The 19,013-nt window shown below is 39.2% G+C and overlaps 1 protein-coding gene across 3 annotated transcripts in view; it reads left to right on the forward strand.

Annotated features, from left to right (window-relative positions):
- Positions 1-19,013, forward strand: part of MATR3 (matrin 3) — a 47,406-nt gene that overhangs the window by 6,784 nt on the left and 21,609 nt on the right. The window contains exon 1 of one of the 3 annotated variants that reach the window (XM_060143701.1): positions 11,335-11,456. The exons of the other annotated variants lie outside the window; for them this stretch is intronic. The gene's annotated coding sequence lies outside the window, so the exon portion shown is untranslated. Of the gene's footprint in view, positions 1-11,334; positions 11,457-19,013 lie in introns of those variants that run through there. 3 annotated transcript variants of the gene reach the window in all.

The raw sequence follows: 19,013 nt of genomic DNA on the forward strand, positions 1-19,013 counted from the left end.
GCCGGGGTTTAAAATCTGGGATCTCAAGTTCCTCTGAGCATACAGATTGCTTTCCTGAGCATGGTAAAGCTACCCAGGTGCAGGGAGGGGCCCCCTATGTTGCTACTTGAAAAGGGAAAATTCATTTGGTGTTTGTGCCTGTATTCAATACCCCAGGAGGTTTCAGTGGCTTAATCATGCACATTAAAATAATTTAATGGGATTTCCTACTTGATAAGTTAATTGGTCACTTACTACTCCCTGTTGGCTTGATTTCGTTTTTTTAAGATTTCCTATCGAGTCTAAGATGAAGTTACACATGTCAGAGTAGCTTTTTATCCATTCCTTCTCTTTTGCCATCACCCTTTTCCCATGCTGCAATGAAAACTGAAATTGGACTAGCAGATATTGGTCTGTAAATATCCAAGCTGCCACCTCCTGCCATAGATAGCAGTTAGTAAACACAAGTGCCCCTTTTCATTGCTCTGCTCAAGTTTCATGTCCTGTACTATATTAAGAGGGAAAAATAAAGCAGGATGAGTAGGGGGCCCCAAGTATTGAGTGCTATCCCTGGCGCCTGTCAATTTATTTTCCTTCTTTCAGGGTTGAAAGAAACTTGTCAATGAACATTTACATTGAAATTTTGGATTATATCTCAAATTTTAATCAGGAAAACAAAAACCCCAGAGGAATAAATTCTGCAGGCCCCAAAGGGACATAAAAAGGTGGCTCAGTGCCTAGGAGTTCACACAAAAGAAAACAACCTGGTAAGAGCAACTAATTAAGAACCTAAAACAGTGACAGTGGCTCTTGTGAGTCTTGTTGCTTAATTAGGGCTTTATGAACAGCTCCAGTTAATGGACCTGTCGATATTCTCTTGGAAAACAACTTCACTGAATTAACAAATCAACTGTAATACTTAGAATGTCTGCTTAGCAACACCTTTCTCTTTACTGTTATTTAGGAACACTTTTAATGACCCAACATGCTAGGTCATATATTTGTCAATTTAGGATCCTAAAGCCTGGTTCAAAGGAGCCCCTGTTACTTTAGCTCTCCCTAATCTCCATTATAAGCCCTTTGGGGTGTGAGAACATTTTATACTGTTTTTTAAGGGTGACTTAACTGTTACCTGGGAAAAGGGTGATAAAATGGACCTTGAAATTTATTTCATTTTAGAATAGTTGTAGATATACAGAAAAGTTGTGAAGATGGTACAAAGAATTCACATGTAGCCTGCACCCAGTTTCTCCTAATGTTAACATATTAGTATAGTACATATGTCACAATTAATAGGCTAATATTGGTACATTATTATTGACTAAAGTTCATGCTTTATTCACATTTCTTTAGTTTTCACCTAATGTCCTTTGTCTGTTCCAGGATCCCATTGACGATATTACATTTAGTCATCATGTCTCCTTAGGCTTCTCTTGGCTGTGACAGCTTCTTAGACTTTCCTTGTTTTTGATGACCTCAAGTTTTGAGTAAGGCATTTTGTAGAGTTTCTCAATTAGTTTGAGTTTTTCTCATAATTAGGATTTTCTCATAATTAGGATTTCAAAATCTTAAGTGATTTTGAAAGGAAGACCACAGTACCATTCTCCTCCCATATCAAGGGTACATACTATCAACATGACTTATTACTATTGATGTTAACCTTGATCATGTGGCTGAGGTCATATTTTCAGGTATTTCCACTGTAAAGTTACCCCCTCTCCCCAGTGCTGTACTCCTTGGAATGAAGTCACTGTGCAGCCCACACTTAAGAAGAGTGGAATTGTGGTATTCTTTCTTTATAAATATATATATGTATTGGAGTATAGTTGATTTACAATGTTGTGTTTCTGCTGTACAGCAAAGTGAATCAGTTATACATATACATATGTCCACTCTTTTAGATTCTATACCTGTATAGGTCACTACAGAGTATTAAGTAGAGTTCCTTGTGCTATACAGTAGGTTCTTAGTTATCTATTTTATATATAGTAGTATGGAGTTGTGGTATTCTTAAGGGTGAAATGTTTACATCAATTAATTGAAATTCTATAGAAAGTAATTGGTCTCTTCCCTCATTTATTAAATTTATTTCTACAACTATGGACTCATGGATATTCATTTTATGCTTTGGGAAATAATCCAGTAATAAACTTAATTTTGTTCAAAGTGTTGGCATCTTTGGCCACTGGGCGCTCTTACAGTTGACTCCTGTGTCCCTTCAATATGCCCCCATCATTGTGCTGTTGTTTTTAAACACTTCTCACTTTATGGCATCATAAGATGCTCCAGGTTCATCTTATATCTTTTCTGTCCCAGAGTTAGCCATTTATCTAAGGAGTCATGGTTCCTTTATTGGAGAATGGTATTAAGGAACCAAGATCTGGGTGCTAGATGTGCTCTAGATACTGAAGTGTTATTGCTTCTAGGTCCTGTCAGCTACATGGTGCTTCTATGAACATTGGGGTTCTTGTATCTTCATTTTATTTATTTATTTATTGGCTGCGTTGGGTCTTTGTTGCTGCACACAGGCTTTCTCTAGTTGCTGTGAGCGGGGGCTACTCTTTGTTGTGGTGTGCGGGCTTCTTATTGCAGATCACGGACTCTAGGTGCGCGGGCTTCAGTAGTTGTGGTGTGCAGGCTCAGTAGTTGTGGTGCACGGGCTTAGTTGCTCTGCAGCATGTGGGATCTTCCCAGACCAGGGATCCAACCCATGTCCGCTGCATTGACAGGTGGACTCTTGACCACTGTGCCACAAGGGAAGTCCCACTTGTATCTTTTCAAATTAGAGTTTTCTCCAGATATATCCCCAGGATTCCTGGATCATATGGCAACTCTAGTTTTTTAAGGAACCTCCATACTGTTTTCCATAGTGGCTGCACTGATTTACATTCCCACCAACAGTATAGGAGGGTTCCCTTTTCTCCACACACTCTCTAGCATTTGTTATTTGTAGACTTTTTAATGATGGCCCTTCTGACTGGTGGGAAGTGATACCTCATTGTAGTTTTGATTTGCATTTCTCTGATAATTAGTGATGTCAAGCATCTTCATGTGCTTATTGACCATCTGTATGTCTTTAGAGAAATGTCTTATCTAGATCTTCTACCCAGTTTTTGATTGGGTTGTTTGTTTTTTTGATACTGAGTTGTACAAGCTGTTTGTATATTTTAGAAATTAAGCCCTTGTCCGTAGCATCATTTGCAAATATTTTTTCCTATTCTGTAGGTTGCCTTTTCATTTTGTTTATGGTTTCCTTTGTTGTGCAAAAGCTTAAAAGTTTGATTAGGTTCCATTTTAAATTTTTGCTTTTATTTCTGTTGCCTTGGGAGACTGACCTAAGAAAACACTGCTATGATTTATGAACATTCCATTTTTAGTACTCAACATGTCTTAGTCTATGGTCTTTGTTTATTCTCTTTCATTTAGAATACTGGTTGAGGCTGTTGTCTTTTATAGTAGATGCTGTATTCCCCAAATGACTGATTTTTTTTACCCTGTGAGCTCACAGAAGAGGATGGGAATTTTGTATCAGCTGGTGGTAGAAGGGAGGAGCCAAGCCCAGGCCCTAGTGTACTAATGAATTGAAGGAAAGTAGAGATGTCCTCAAGGCACAGAGCCTGTGAGTTAGAATCTGGACTTCACCAGAATGGCAGATGGTAGAACTTCCTCTTCTTCCCCTCAGTTGTAATTCTCTAGAGGAGAACTCCAGGAGCTAATGGTTACAGTATGTTGGCCATCCCAGGAGAGTTCTTTGCCAGCCTATGGCACAACCCCTACTCCCATGGCACTCTACCCTTTTCTACACTGGGCTTCCATTTCTTGCCTCTGTATAGTAGGGCCCAATCATGATCCAGGGGACTCTTCATAGTTTCTCACATCCCTAACCTCCCTCTTATTTGTGTGTATAATATCTCCCGGGCTGAGTTAGAGGAAGATAAGTAAATAACCTATGCTATTGACTCATCTTGTCAGAAGACTAGTCATTTAACTCATACCCTTTTTATGGCTTCACAGCTTTTATGAACTGAACTCTGCTAGACATTGGGGATACATGATGAACAAGACACAGCCCTCTCATGTTTACCACCCTCAGATTTTATTCTGGACATGCTGGTTTCTTTCAGTCCTTTTGCATCTAGGTCTCTGCCCATGCTGTTTCCCTTTCCCATTCCATCTTCCTTTTCCACTTTGTCTACTTTGAGATCTCAGCCCAGGCAGCACTTAAGCAGAGAAGCCACCCTCCCTGACTGAGCACCCATTTTATGTGTCATTGTACCATGTTTTACTGCGGAGCTAGATAGCCCCATGCCGTGTAACAGTCCTTTGAAAGATATTATTCACCAGTTTTTACAGGTTTACCTCACTCCCATATAGCCAAGCAGCCTCAATTCTACTGACAGCTGACTAAAGAGCCTCAACTGGTAAATATTAGTATCAGTGTGTCATTAGGTACCCAATATAGAGTAAGGCCATACGCATATCCTACTTTTTAACAATACCCCAGTAAGTAAGGATAATAACAGTGCTGGTTTGGTTTTGTTTAATTTTGAAAAGAAAAATCATGGAAACAAAGATGTTGGGTTTCGAAATCATTTGCTGGTGGACTCTAAAGATATAACAGTGCCTAACTATTTGAAACTAAATTTAGCTTCAAAGTATTATATGAAAATAATGGAATTGCAGAGGATTTGTTGTTCAAATTTGAGACATCTTTTAACTAAAACGTGTGGCCTTTTAAACTTTTTTTGATAATCTGTAAGTGTCTTTATGTTGAAGAAAATTTTTGAAACATCTTTCTAAATTATAACTTGTAGAACCTCTCTTACTAGCAGTCATTGCACTGACAAGTAGGTGCCAGGATAAAACTTATAACCAGATTTAAATGGATAATTTTAACATGTTTAGTCTGGAGCTCTATAAAAGTGAATAATCTTTGATTCGATGTCATTTTAGTATATTTATGTAAATACACCTCAGGACACAGAATACGGAGAATATTTACTGCCTGTTGACCATGGGCCAAAACTGCTAAATTCATTCTATACATCTCTTAATCCTCTCAACAGCCCTACAAGGTGCATGCTGTTATTTGCCCAAGGTCACACAGCTGGTCCAGGAACTATGGTGGTGGTCACTGAATCTGACTTCAAAACTAGTGATTGGTTTGGGGCTTTCATGTATAGTTCCCTTCCAACTAATTCTCATAAATAGCTTCAATCATCAACCTCATTCAGCCTAACAGAGACTCCTGGGTGCTATGAGAGGAAGTATGAAGTACATGGAGACTCCTTTTATTTTATTTTATTTTATTTATTTATTGGCCGCACTGCGTGGCATATGGGATCTTAGTTCCCCGACCAGGGATCGAACCTGTGCCCCCTGCATTAGAAGCTCAGAGTCTTAACCACTGGACTGCCAGGGAAGTCCCTAATGGAGACTCCTTTTAAAAGCAAGGGTAAAGGCTTTGTCTGTATATGTTCTATGTATGTTAACAGCAAAAGGAAGCTTCCTCAAGCTACAGCAATAGTGGCCAAGATGCCGATGGCCTGAAACAAGGTATTTGGCATTTGTTATGTGTAAGAGACTAGAAGCAAGAAAAGCATTTCAGTAGTCCCTGAAAGATGTCACACATCCCCACCCCTAGCTTTGCTCTTTGGTAGGGTTTATCATATTTTATCAAAATTCTCCAGTGCCTGTGCTACTAAACTGTGGGCTCAATGAGAGGGTCAGAATAAGAATTTCAAGACATTTAAAAATTCCTCAAGAATTTATGTTTTTAGAGGATGGGAGTTGGATTCTCTTTTCTGTTTCACATATATAGTGGAATATAACTGCTAAATTAGGGACATAAAGACCTTAATAGATAAACCATTACATAAAAATATAACATTATTCCTCGATTATTTTAAGAATACATCAAAAATATTTGCAATTAATTGATCTCAATAAAAGATACATATTATCCCAACATGCTAAAATGGCATTTACTAAAATTGCTGAGAGTCAGGATTCCAAGCCTGGTAAAATGTATCTTATTCTGAAAGCCTGGGTGATGCTTAATAGGGGAACCCTAGAACTGTTCCGATTAAAACAGAAAGCTTTGTTCAAGGGTACTATCAAAGGCAAAGAGGTATGAGAAGAAAATGTATAAATGGGGAAAAAGGTAAAAATCAGTTGTAGATAATAAGTTTTCTTAAATGCTGTGTCAACTGAAAATAATCCATTGAAGTAGCAAGTAATCAGTTTGAAGATAAACTGGAAGGAAGACAAAGCTAGGAATCATTAAAAAGACATGAAAAAAAAAAAAAAAGACATGGAGGGGCTTCCCTGGTGGTGCAGTGGTTGAGTCCGCCTGCCGATGCAGGGTACACGGGTTCGTGCCCCGGTCCAGGAAGATCCCACATGCCGCAGAGAGGCTAGGCCCGTGAGCCATGGCCACTGAGCCTGTGCTCCACAACGGGAGAGGCCACAACAGTGAGAGGCCCACGTACCGCAAAAAAAAAAAAAAAGATGTATAAGTTATATATGAAGAAAATATTAAAATGACAAAAATGAGACCTTAAATGGAAGTCATACCATGTCCAATAAATCTCAACATAATAATTCTAAAGAAAAGTATAAGTTTATTAAAATCCCATTAAAAATAACAGGATAATTTTTGGAAGTAGACAAGTTAATTCTAACATTCATATGGGAAAACCATAATATTAAGAATTATTACGAATAATATACTATTAGAACCAGAGTCATAAAGGAAAACTAGCTCTACCAGATGTTAAAATAATAAGACAGGATGGGGACTTCCTTGGCCATCCAAGTGTTTGATCCCTGGTCGCGGAACTAAGATCCTGCATGCTACATGGTGCAGCCAAAAAAAAAAGGGTGATACTGGCACCTGAGGAGACTACTCTATGAATGGAACAATTAAGGGAATACAAAAATAGATCCTGAAACATTAAAAAGTTCAAGAAGAAAACAAGGTATCTATAATTGTGTAGTAGCTTTGCCTTCTAAGTGAAAAAAACAAAATGAATACTTAAAAAGACTGGATGATGTCTAGATTTTTAAAAATTTTGTATGGAAAAACAAACAACCAATAAAATGTTTGCCAAGAGTTAATTTTTCTTTAATACAGTCCCTATAAACTAAGGTAAAAGCTCAACAACCCAATAGGTAATGGCAAAAGATATAAACAGTTAAGTGATGCTTAACGCTAGTTAATGCAAGTAAAATCCATAGCTTAAATTCCATTTTCCAGCAATCAGATTTACAAATAGAATTTGATGTTATCAAGGAATAATTAGTTCCAACTAAAATTCCAATATTTATGTTTATTAGAACATAGTTATGCTCATTTATTGACCAATCATGGCTGCTTTTGCACAAGTATAGAGTACTTCTGACAGACTATGGGCCTTGAAGCCTAAAATGCCATTTGACACTACAGAAATTTTGCCTGACCACTGCTCTAGAACAGCACTATATAATTTAAAGTTCTGCAATGACAAATTTTCTCCAAACTGTCCACTAGTTAACTATAGATAGTAAGATTGAGAAAGTGAGTGTAGATTATGGTTGTTGTACAGCGACAGCATAGGTTTAGAAAATGAGGGGTTTATTTTAAATGGCACATAGACTTTGACATGTATAGGGTAATATGTACATAAACTTTTGATTTTTGGCCACACCATGTGGTGTGCAGGATCTTAGTTCCCCCACCAGGGATCAAACCCATGCTCACTGCAGTGGAAGTGCCGCATCCTAACCACTGGGCCTCCAGGGAGTTCCTGTACCTAAACTTTTTAATACTAATGCTTTGAATAGCAGAAAATAGGAATATAAGACTTTGGTGTGTCACCACATTTTAAACCACCTTAAAACTTAGTAGTTCAGGGGCTTCCCTGGTGGTGCAATGGTTAAGAATCCACCTGCCTATGCAGGGGACACGGGTTCAATCCCTGGTCCGGGAAGATAGATCACACCACAACTAGGGAAAGCCTGCCCGCAGCAACGCAGACCCAATGCAGCCAAAAATTTTTTTGAAAAAAAAAATCTAAAAAAAAAACCTTAGTAGTTCAAACAAGTATTAAAATTCTGTGGGTTAATTGGGCTCTGCTGGGTGGTTGTGTTGTTACACATGGATTTGTCTGGGGCTACTGCCATCTGGAGGCTTCACTTTGGCTGGCAGATGCCACTGGCTGTCATCTGGGAGCTCAGCTGGGGCTGTTGACTGAAGCACCTCGATTCTTTTGATGTGGTCTCACAGCATGGCACTTGACTTCCAAGTGGATGAAAGTAGATCTTAAAATCACTTCTGTGTTCTATTGTTAAAAGCCAATTACAGGGCCCTTACAGAGGGCAGGTAAGGGGGAAATTGATGCTACTGTTTCATAAGTGCGGAAAAGGATTATTTGTGGCAATCTTTAATTCACAAGCGTATATGTGTGTGTGTGTGTATAAATGTTTATGTTTATAGGAAATCCTTAAAATACACAAATGGTTGATAGTGGTTGCCTTTATGTAAAGGAGTAGTGGTTGGGGAAAACTCTTTGTTGTGTGCTTTGAATTTTATTATATGTATTCCTTATTCAAAAAAATTTTTTTCATTTATTTTTGCCCTCGCTGCTACATGGCTTGTGGGATCTCCCTGACCAGGGATCGAACCCAGGACCCCTGCAGTGGAAATGTGGAGTCCTGACCACTGGACCACCAGGGAATTCCCCCAAAACCCTTTTTTAAGCCCACTTCCCCTCCCTTGCCACTGCTAAAAAAGAGCCACTGGTTAACAGTTTTCTGTTTTTAAATAGCCTAAAGTATTGAAATGGCCTGGTTCCAGGGCATTTAATCTATTTAAGAAGTAGATGGTGGACTGCCAGGAGATTCTGAGACCACAGCTTTGTTGAAGGCAATCCAATATAATGCTTTAAAGCTCTGGGTTTGGATTTATTTAGAACGGAGTTCAAATCCTGGCTACATGACCTTAGGCAAGCTTTCTTAATCTCTTATGTAAAACAAGAGTAATGGTACTTTACTCTCAGAATTATAATGCATTATCAGCTACTTAGTGGTGTCAAAATATATGTCCTCAATCAATACGACTCTTCTGCTCAAAACTTTTAAAGGTATTCATTATTAGCTCAAATGTAGACTGTATCCTGGTGTTTAAAGCCTTATTTCAAACTTGTCACTTAGACCTTTCAAAGTCTCAGCAGAAATACTTGCTTCGTAGCCTCTTCATCATCCCTGGTACCACACCCACTGCCAAGAAACCCAAATGTGAATAGAGCTCTTGATCCATCTCTTCTCATAGCCAGGCCCACCTTGAGGCCAGACTCCTTGTCCAATCTTGATCTGACTGGGATCCTCAAGAGCTGGTAATCTGTCTTATCCATCATTATATACCCACCCTTGTACACTGTCTTTCATGAAATTGGCATTTGATCACTGAAATCTTGTATCAGTTTGGTTTCCAATGTGTCTTTTTGCTGTTGACCCACTAAGCAGATCCTCAATAAATAATTACTCAATTGAAAAAGTCTGCCTTTCCTTCTTTGTACGACCACCAGATTGCATTAACAGCCTGTACAAAAGCATGGTTAAGTGCATATCTGAACTAAGCATGTGTTCATGTTTCTGTCTCCAGAGAAGCAGAGCCTCTTTTTTTCATCTAAGATCTGGGGAGAACATAAAGTGAAGCCTTATCCAAAGTCAGTTGGAATCAAAGACTCAGAGTAGAAAGCAGATCTGGTTTCAAGTGAAGGAGGACCCAAGATTCACTGAACATTTAGGATATCCCCAAATTTCATTCCAAAGTTAACTATTTAGTGGGCTTAAGCCTTACTTATTCAGGGGAACCCCAGTTCTTGATGTATTCTACCAAATGCCCTCTCAAAGCCTGTAGAAAATCATGCAACATAATGGGGATGTGGGATTACAGTTTCACTCTTCACAACGGCTATTGAAAAATATTCCTTCATGCAACTCTAGCCCTTTCCACAGATGGCTTAGTCACAGAAAATTGAAGTCACCTGACTATAATTCCTAATGAAAACTCCACACCATCCTCTCCATACCGCCTGTTACAGTAAAGACATGTCTCCTTTCTTCAGATCCCATCCTTTGAGTAGTGTCCAATATGAATTATCCCTTCTCCTGTTTTTTTTTTCAACCAGTGCTTTCCTAAGATAACTCTTCTGCAAACATTTTAATTGTGCCCAAAATTCTCCCATAGTAAAACAAAAATCTTCCCCAACCCTGCTTTCTCCTCTCTTCATAGCCACTTCTTCTGCATTTGGTAGTTTCCCTCTTACAGCTTTCCATACACTCAGCACCTCCCCTCTGACGTCCTCTCCCACTTTACTGGAAGTCCAAGTTGCTAAATCTTTTGTAGATGTTTTTAGTCCTAGTCTTGACCTCTTGATAGCATTTGACCCTGTTGATCACTTTGGCCTTTAAGTACTTTGGCTGGGCTGTCAAGGCAGTACAATTTCTCTGCCTCCCGCCTCTTCGCTTTTTTCCCCTACCTCTACTCACTTGGTCTCTTTTGCCATTCAGCTCTACCTGATTGTAAGATTTGCTTTTTGTCCCAAACGATCTCTTCAACATTCTACAGGTCTCTGCTCTTCTCCATCTTTTCCCCCTCCAATGTCTTCACAGTAGACCCAGAATGACTTTTCAAAGACACGAATCAGAGTTAGCATGCTCTAGATTTTAAAATTTTCAGGGCTATTAGTCTGACTTGTATTCACTGATTTACCTCAGGTGTCAGTTGACTGCCTGTCCCTCTGCGTTTAAACTTGAAACCCCAGGGGCCCTTTCCTCCGGCCTTATCTATACAATTTCTCAGGATTTCCACATGTGCTATATACTCCTTTGCTCATGGGGTACTTGAAGAGTGTTCTATGTTCAAATTCACCAAATGGCTGCGGCGGTCTTTTCAATAGCTGTCTTTCTCCTCAATGACTCTCTGCATGAAATATCTGAGATCAAAAACAACTCAAAATGGTATCTGTCCCCACTTCGTGGCCCTAACTACGACCCCTCAGCAAATTATCAGATAATACCAGAGAGGATAGAAATTGGGTCTAGGCCAGGGATTCCTGCGACTCGCTTCTAACGCATACTCTTTTTAAGTTTTACACCCAGCAATATGGGGGAGTCGAGAAAAATCCTTTGTGGGGAATGGGACTCGAACTCGTAAGCTACGCCTCTCCATTTCCCGCCATAAGCGGGCTACAGGATTAGAGAACAACGACCGCCGCTGAGGGCGCGAGCGACGTGCGCGCGCTGAGTAGGGGGAGGGGCAGAAAGGGACCGAGGTGGGTGGGGGCGAGCTCTCGCGAGAGTGGGTTTGTTCTTGGGCTGCTGCCGCTGCTGCCACCTCTTACAGCGCCGTTGCTGCGGGGGATTGTGGGAGCTTCAGCGTTCCGCTCGCTTGGAGAGAGGTGCCTCTCCTCTTCCCTCTCCCTCTCCTTAAGGTAGGCGAGAAGCGGGTAAGAATTGGGGTGGGGTGGCCGGGGGCTCTCTGCGTCCGCCGGGAGGAGGCAGCGACGGCGACAGGGGCCGCGGGGAGCCGGCGGCGCGCCTTTCTTGCTCGCTCCCGCTCGCCCGCTCTGCCTCCCTCCGCGCTGCGTATGTGAGCCGCCTGATCGGCGGCCGCCATGTTAGGAGCGCAGTGGCGGCGCAACCAGCCTTCTCGGGCGGCGGAGGTGAGCGGCCCCGGAGGGAGACACGCGGCCAGGCAAGGGCCCAGGGTGCGGCGGGAGAGTCGGGGGCGCAGAGGGCAGCCGGCCGGCCGAGCTTCCTGCGTCCTGGGCTTGCTGTGGGCGGGGGCGGGACGACGAGCCCGTTACACGCGGACTGCAGCGCTGAGGGGAAGGGAGGAGCGCTCGAGGCCTGAGGGACCGACTAATCATAGGGGGCCTGCCGTTTGGGGAGGATAGTTAAGATAGGGCCAGCCCCAGATATATATGCTTTTTTTTTGCCTTTTGCGCCTGAAGATGTGTCCCAAAATGGAGGATTTCGTAGACTCTGAAAAGCCTGGCCGTTTGAGCGGCGTTTTTTTCCTGGTGTCGCGGCCTTCGCTCCTTTCCTCGCCCATCGTTTCATAGCGCCCCCTAAGACTCCCCTCCCCTGCCCACACACAAGCGCGCGCGATTTTAGCCGGACCTCAGAAACAATTCCCCCCACCCGCCATCGCGTAAAAATGGCCGAAAAATGAAACGTTAACGCTTGTTTATCGTATTGCGTCGTGGATAAAGCCTTTTTCAGTGCGCTGCGAGGCAGGAGATTTGTTGTTTAGAGAGTCACCTCACATTCCTTTTCCTCCTTATTAAAATACTATCAGTCTAGGGTTCTCCAGAGAGGATGGCGTGGTGTGGGGACCTTCCGGTTTCCAAACAAAGGGTTTAGAGTACACCCTGGTGTAGTCGCGGTATTGTTGTTCTTTTCGTTGCCGGCGCTGTGCCATGTTGTGTGTTCTACAGGGACTTTCCCCATTTACGGCGGAGCAATATCTCCTAGGTGTTTATCCTGCTCTGTGGCCCCATTCTGTGGCATAGGCTTATTGGATCAGTTACAGTTTTCCAGCCAGATATTTCTAGAACAGTTATGGCGATTCTGAAATTCTAGTCTTTGAAGCGCGCTGGAATAGTGTGCGAGTCGTTGATTTCCCAGGTCGTAGTCATGAGATTTTGCATTGATGCTGCGTTCTGCGTGTTGAACAGAGCTTGGTTTAATATTTTTAGATAGTCGACAAAACAGTTTTCTCCCAGGTAAATTTAAACAGCTGTACTCAGCGGGCAAAAATTATATTTTAGGCAATTTTCATACATGTTCAAAATAAAATTTCCTTTTAAAAAGCTAAATGGTTCAGTCACCTACGGAGTCTCTCGACATAATTATTTCATGTTAGTATTGTTGTGGAAAACAAGAAGGGGAGGACAGATTTTTGTTGCAAAAAACGCTGTGTGACTTTTACACTGAACTGAACTTAAAATTAAACACGATTGAAGTACTACATGAAGGTTCTTCTGGTTTGTCATGTAAATAAGACTTGGAAAAGAGATCGTTAGCCAGAAGCTTTGTGTTGAAAGTGCCTTTAATTGGCATTTCTTCCTTTTCACGTTATATGTTGATAACGTTAGCGTATGCTTTACCCAGAAAGGAAGTTTTCACATTATCATCTTTACACATCTCTTCAGCTTTGTGTAAGTGGAGTTGCTTTTACGTAGCATTTTGAGCTAATTAATTCAGAAGGATTTAACCACCCTTGACCTTAAAACATTGTGTATGTTAAAGGAGTCTTTAAACAAACTAATTCTACTAATGCTTTTAGGGACGTGTAAACGCCAAATATTATTACAAGTCAATGATATTTAAACAAACTTTAACAACTGAAGAATGCAAAGAAAATGTCTTACATAATTTAAGAAATAACAGGTAGTTCAAATTCCTAATTTTATAGAAGAGAGAATTAAACCCCAAGGAAGTTGTTATGTAGTTAACCAATGGCAGTGATGCCAGTGTGTTCTAGAATGCTTGCATTTTGATTGGATACTTGATTTAGGCTCTGCATGTTTTAATAAATAGGCTTAAAAATGGAAGAACTATACTTACAGGAAGTTATCCTGTAAATAAGGGAATAATGTGTCAAAGATTGGTGTACATAAATGTTAATGTTGATTATTAAGCATATTAAAAATCCAGAAGATAAAACACTTGGAGATCTACTAATTGTAGTGTGGCCATCAAGTGGTAATCTAGACAGCTATTTAGAAGTGTTTTAAGAGGAGAGTAGTGATGGGAAAATTATAGTGGAATATAGTAATCATTGGGAAGAAAGTGTAATAAAACTCCACTAATACCAAATTTGATGTTTTTTTTGTTGTTTCAAGGAACGTGTAAATAAGCATAAAAATAGAGATATACCCAAAATTTTGGCTCTGGATGTTGGCATTGTGGGTCATTTGTATTTCCTTCTTTTTTTTCTGAAATAATCCACAAGACGTTATACTTTTGTAATGAGGAAAAATGAAACATTTTTTGTAAATGCTAGAACTGCTGAAAAGACCAGAATCTCATGTTTTGTTTTTTTTAGGATCTCATGTATTTTTTAGGGGAATTGAGATAGAAATGAGCCAGCTTCTTGAAATTAAGTGCAGAGTGTTCAAAAGTGACAGAAAGAAACGCTTGTGTAAGATACCCTTGTTATTATGTGTGTACAGAGAAATCTGAAGGCATTCTTATGTAAAATTAGGACTGATAATTAGATTATGATATGAACTGCAGCCATTAGCTGTTTTTAAATGATCAAAGATGGACAATACTAAATTCATTGTGGGTAAGGTGGAAGGGTTGTAGACAGTGTAGTTTTGAAATTTTTTATATATGTGGTTATTCCAGGGTTAATTAACACTATCCAGGAAATTGCTTTAATTTAAAATTCCTAGGTATGTAGTGGGTCTTCTCATTGGACCATTAGGATCAAGGGTCGTGACATGCTTGTTAAAAGGTTTATAGGTAGAAAAGCTGTTTAGTGGATAAAGGTAGAGTAGAGAGAAGCCAGTGGATTGAGAGGACTTTGGATAGGTAGCCTTTAAAGTACTTTAGCTTTTGACTTATCGCAGATGATATTGACTATAAGCTTAAATATAAACTGTAATACAGTAGAAGTTATATGATAAATGCTGTGTTATTTTTCCTCACCTGAATATAATTTATTACTGTGGCAGGTCTGAATAGATGCAGTACCTTTGTGTTGCAGCCTCCATGTGATTTTCCAGTTGTAGGTCAAGCCCTAATGTCTGTATAAAAAAGGCTCAGGAGTTGCTGAAATTAAAATTTACATGAAGTAGCAATGAAAGCTTACGTACAATTCTTTTTAATTAAAATTTTTTAACTTAAAATTTTTAATTATTAAAGATTTTAAAACTATTCCAAAGATTAAGGCTAATTGATATAAAATACTTGGGTTTTTTCTGGAAACATTTTTAAATAGCAAATCTCTGCCTGCCTTTTGTAGAGTACCAATAGCCTGTGGTTGTTGGTACCTGTCAGAACACGTTAGTAGGAAAACAGAGGGTTCCCGTGGTGGAGGGGGTGGGATGATAGGTCTTCCCAGCTCTTGCTGTTGGCTATTCGGCTGGATAAGAAGAGCGGAGAGGGGGGAAATGCCTATAGTTGTCACAGTTAGCAGTAAATGCAAATATGGAAAGTAATCTGTTGATACTAGAGTCTCAGTAGGATCTTTGATTTGTAGTATCATAGATTGTTAATGAAATAGACAACTTCCTGGTCTTTAAAGGTGATGTGTGTGGTGGGTTCTTTTTTTTTTCTCTGTGGGAATTTCTAGGATTTTAAACGTCTCCCTTTGGTATAGTCACTGAAAAAAGAGCTTCTACCATATGTGAAAGTTTAAAGTCAAGTGTTTGAACACCTGAATCACACAGTAGATGGGAAAGGAACAGTAATAGCAAAGAAATACAAATGTTTGTACTTAAAATATTCTTGGGACTTCCCTGGCGGTCCAGTGGTTAAGACTTCGCCTTCCAATGCAGGAGGTGTGGCTTCAATCCCTGGTGGGGGAGCTAAGATCCCACGTGCCCCCCCAGAGGCCAAAAAATCAAAACATAAGACAGAAGCAGTATTGTAACAAATTCAATAAAGACTTTTAAAATGGTTCACATCAAAAAGTAAAAAAAAAAAATTTTCTAGCTGTGAAAAGATGTGGAACAACAGAACAATTTTAATGCTTAGCTATGTTTCCTTGTGTGGGCTATGATATTCTGGGAAAGCAGAATGGACGAGGGAACTTTACACTTAAGCATCAGGAAACCTAGAAATATTCATAACAGCGTTCTTGTTAATGACAGGAAATTGGAAACAGTCTAAATGTGCATCATCTGCAAAACAGATAAGTGTATGTGCCCTAATGGTGTCTATATTGCAGTGAAAATGTAGATGTAATCCATGTGTAAATCAGTTTTAAAAAGTAAGCAATACATACATTTTAAGCCAATTTGTATAAAATTCAGAAATGCTAAATTAACACTGTTTAAAAAGATATATGTCTATTAAGTGGTAAGACTTAAAAACAAGAGACTGCAGAAGGGGAGGAGGAATCACTGGAAATTGGTAGGTAGAAGGTATCTAAGGTTTCGTTAACGTTTCTAAACTTTGGTGTTTATACACACAGGTTTGTATAATGTATGATATAAAGGGGGTGGTGCTGGGCCTTAAGAGAATTACTAGTATTAAATGGAGAACGGAGAGACACATTCCAGCTAATAATTGTATTTGAGTGTGGACTTCATGTGGTAAGTAGTAGGGAGTTGTGTGTGTGTGTTTATTTATTTATTGGCTGCGTTGGGTCTTCGTTGCTGTGTGCGGGCTTTTGGGGGCTACTCTTTGTTGCAGTGCGTGGGCTTCTCTCGCGCAGGCTCAGTAGTTGTCGCCTGCGGGCTTAGTTAGTCCGCGGCGCGAGTAGTATATTTTTGAAGAGAGTAAAATAATGAGTGATATTTTAGGAGGCTTATATTGAAACCTGTGAACATGGATCCAATACACGGATGCCATCAGGAAGGCAAGAGGACAGAGTATCTCCGGTAAGGTTATGGCAGAGGAGATAGAGAGTTATGGACTGCATTTCTGAAGGATGAGAAGGTAATTTAAAGGTAGATTGGAAATAGAGAATGAAGAAGGAAGAGGTTTAATTTGTTTACTTTCACTAGAATCCACTTCTCTTCTTCAGTCTTATTTGTCTAGGTTACTGCCAGTCTTTAAATCTGGTCTTTTAAAGCAGACTTCTGGTTCAGAAACGAAGTTCAGATTTTAAATCTGACTTTAAATAGAAAGAGATGAGACATGATAGTATAGTTGATATATGAAATAGTGCAGTGAAAGTGAAAGGTGTTTATGTCTCTGGGCCAGTCCTTTTACTTCTCATTTCTCATTGGTTGTGAGGATCAGATTGCATAAAGTAAATGATCACTATGGTGCTTACCATGTACCAAGTCTTATTAAATGGGTGTTATTTTTATTCCCATTTTACATACGAGGGAACAAACACAGAGATGTTAAGTAATTTGCCCAAGGTCACATAGCTACTTTGTAGTAGAACTGGGAATCAAATCCAGGCATTTGGGCTCTAAAAATCTCAGTTTATATCAAATCAGAGAGTTGTACAAATGTTTGTGGAAAGCAGGAGCAGTAGATCATAAAGTTGTGAGTGGAGGGGGAAAATTTTAAGAGTGCAGAATGGTGCCTTGAGAAAAACCACAAATTTTGCTTTTAAGTAGAGAGGAGAGTTAGCCAAGTTAGTGTCTTAGGTCAAATCAAGAGTCAAAATTGCCAGTTAAATGGAATAATTTTCTTTCCTGTAGTATGAATTTAATCAGTTTTCTCTATTGCTTAATCTGAAAATATTTAATGTCTAGTTGATAAAGTCACTAGGAAAAACATTTAAACCTAGGAAGAAGAAAAATGTTCCAAGTCTGAATAAAAGGAACCCTTTCTGTGGATTACCGTGAAGATTTCTATTTTAGCAGATGAAGGTACTGTGTTAGCCTAAGGATCAAGAAGTTGAATCCAGGTCTGTGATTGGATTAACACCAACAGTCTTAAAGCATTTAAAAATAATACTTGTTTTTCAGCCTTCCTGGGCACGACGCTTTATATGGTTTTATCTTTATTGTGTGATGAGGCACATACTGCTTTATACAAAACTGAAATTAATAGAGCTGGATAAGCAACAAGGATATACGGTATAGCACAAGGAATAATAGCTGTTACCTTGTAATAACTTATAGTGGAGTATAATATGCAAAAATACTGAATCACTATGCTGTACACCTGAAACTAATATAGTATTGTAAATCAACTATACTTCAATTAAAAAAAGAATCTGGGACAGTATTTCCTAGGGGGTTTACTATTTAAATTAATCAGTAGTTTGTTTTTTTTTTTTTTTTTTTTTTTTTTTTTTTTTTTTTTTTTTTTTTTTTTTTTTAGTAGTTTGTTTTTTTAAAAAAACCTTGTAAGTCACTTAAAGGCATGCCATACTGAAAGATTATGGCACTGAAGAACACAGACTAAAATATAAGTTTTTAAAGTGGCTCAAGCTCAATATATAAAATTGAATAGTTCCTCAGATAACAATCTTTTTAAAAAATCAAACCCTTAAATGAAACACAAGTTATAAACATATATTGGGAAAACATATAGTGACATAAGCTAATGTGAAAATGAAAATTTACTTAACACTCTAAAATGGAAACTATGTTGATAAGTTATTTATAAAGCCATTATAAATTTAATAAATGAGAAACTTTAAGGAGTAATTAACCTAACCCTGTATTTTAATTGGAAATGAGTCAGTTGCCTGCTTTAAAAGTTCTGACCAGAGTAGTCAATGCTTTAAATTACTAATAGTGAACTGTCCCTGCCATCTGTTGGTGAAATGGTTAGGACATTTTTACTGTATTGGTATTGTTGGTTGCTACGTGTATTTGGCATATTTTCACATGAATAAGTTAAATCGCAAGGGTGTTTGACCTTGATAGAACGTGGAAAATCTGAAAATTTCTTAACACCCTTTTGTGTTTTTAATTCAGATGGGGAAAATACTGTAAGAAACTATTGTTTTTTGGCTGTTGTGTCTTAAATTTTTATGTGAGATTAAAGGGTTATTATAAGTGGATATTTCTTTCCTGAACATCTCTACAAGCCTTTATGATTATACCATCTTAAAATTAGTTGTTTTGGGGCTTCCCTGGTGGCGCAGTGGTTGCGAGTCCGCCTGCCGATGCAGGGCCCGTGAGCCATGGCCGCTGAGCCTGCGCGTCCGGAGCCTGTGCTCCGCAACGGGAGAGGCCACAACAGTGAGAGGCCCGTGTACCGCAAAAAAAAAAAAAAAAAAAAAATTGTTTTTAAGAAGTGATTATTTCACACAATTGAAAACATAAAGATCTATATGATGGTATTAGATACCTTTAAAACGTAGCATTTTTAAATTTAGAAGCTGAAGATTTTTTCTA

The sequence above is a fragment of the Lagenorhynchus albirostris genome, chromosome 3 (assembly GCF_949774975.1).
Source record: "Lagenorhynchus albirostris chromosome 3, mLagAlb1.1, whole genome shotgun sequence".
NCBI lineage: Eukaryota > Metazoa > Chordata > Mammalia > Artiodactyla > Delphinidae > Lagenorhynchus > Lagenorhynchus albirostris.